The sequence below is a fragment of the Triticum dicoccoides genome, unplaced genomic scaffold (genome assembly GCF_002162155.2).
Source record: "Triticum dicoccoides isolate Atlit2015 ecotype Zavitan unplaced genomic scaffold, WEW_v2.0 scaffold148202, whole genome shotgun sequence".
Classification (NCBI taxonomy): domain Eukaryota; kingdom Viridiplantae; phylum Streptophyta; class Magnoliopsida; order Poales; family Poaceae; genus Triticum; species Triticum dicoccoides.
In genome coordinates, this window is record NW_021205478.1 from 1 (window position 1) to 1,174 (window position 1,174).

The window sequence follows — 1,174 nt, forward strand, 5'->3', positions numbered from 1 at the left end:
TCCATATATTGGAAGTTATGTACAGTCTCGATACACTATTTGCAGGTCTAACATCTGGGAGTTCGAACAAGTTGGATGAATTTCTCCATTCCAGTTTCTCTATGTTGACCCAATGCCAAAGGTAACCAATATTAGTTCTGGATCCGTGAAAACAGTTTGCCATAGACATTATTAGAGAACCAACGCTAACACATTTCTTTGATAGGCAGTAACCAGTAAATAACTTACGGCGACAGTACAATACATATATGTACAGGTATGCTCTTATTATTGCTCATCACATTCGATATCCAGTGTGGAGTTTACTGAATTTGTGACAACAATCTTCAATTGCCTTACCCCAACAACAAAAATCATGATAGCTGCAATATATCTGTTTGTGCATTTTGGATCTGTTCCTCTGTGGCTGCAGCGTCAGACCTTTTTTCCTTACAAGTAATGATGAATCTAAAATTTTAAATGTGAAAACATCTAATTTCTGTAATAAGATAATGTGATTCAGATAGAGCTAGTTCGATTTTACTCTAACATGTTAGGCCTTCAGTATGCCTTGAAAAAGGGTAATATGTTCTTTACAGTATAAAGATCATTGCTGGATGGAAAGTTCAAACAAAAATATATGAGATCCTACCTTGAAAAAGGCTAATATGAAAGAGCCTGGAAACAAATATCATGCTAATCATGCCTTCTCATTTACCCAACCAGAAACCTCCTCTAACAAGGCACGGCCCTGTCCAACGGTGGCACATTTTTCGCTCGAGCATGCCATGTTGGCATGAGAAATAATCTCAAGAGCATCCTATTTAACCAAAAATGTTACCGTTCCAGATTACTCAACGCGTTGAATAATCTCATGCCATGCAGCTAGTTGTATCCTATGCGGACATACATCTATTGTTAAATTAGAATTCATCACAATAACAGAACGCAAAGTGCAGAGAAAGCACATATGTTTGTGTCACGGTAAACAGCCAATTAGTACAAGCTTCCACATAGATATTATTACACAGATATTACTACCGATATGTGATATTCTCTTTACATGTAGAAGGTAGATTGCATCGTCATAGAAAGTATAGAAAAATTCAATGCTTACAGACTTACCTTCCCATGGTTCTTTCTCAGATCAGAAGAGATGAATCGGCTTCCACTGGATTCTTAGCTGGCGTAGCCT

At 37.4% G+C, this 1,174-nt stretch overlaps 1 long non-coding RNA gene across 1 annotated transcript; it reads left to right on the forward strand.

The window, feature by feature from the left end:
- Positions 1–7: 7 nt before the first annotated feature.
- Positions 8–1,167, forward strand: LOC119343948. The gene is made up of 3 exons (XR_005166359.1): positions 8–121; positions 210–256; positions 1,126–1,167. It is a non-coding gene; the product is annotated as an uncharacterized LOC119343948 (long non-coding RNA).
- Positions 1,168–1,174: the final 7 nt, after the last annotated feature.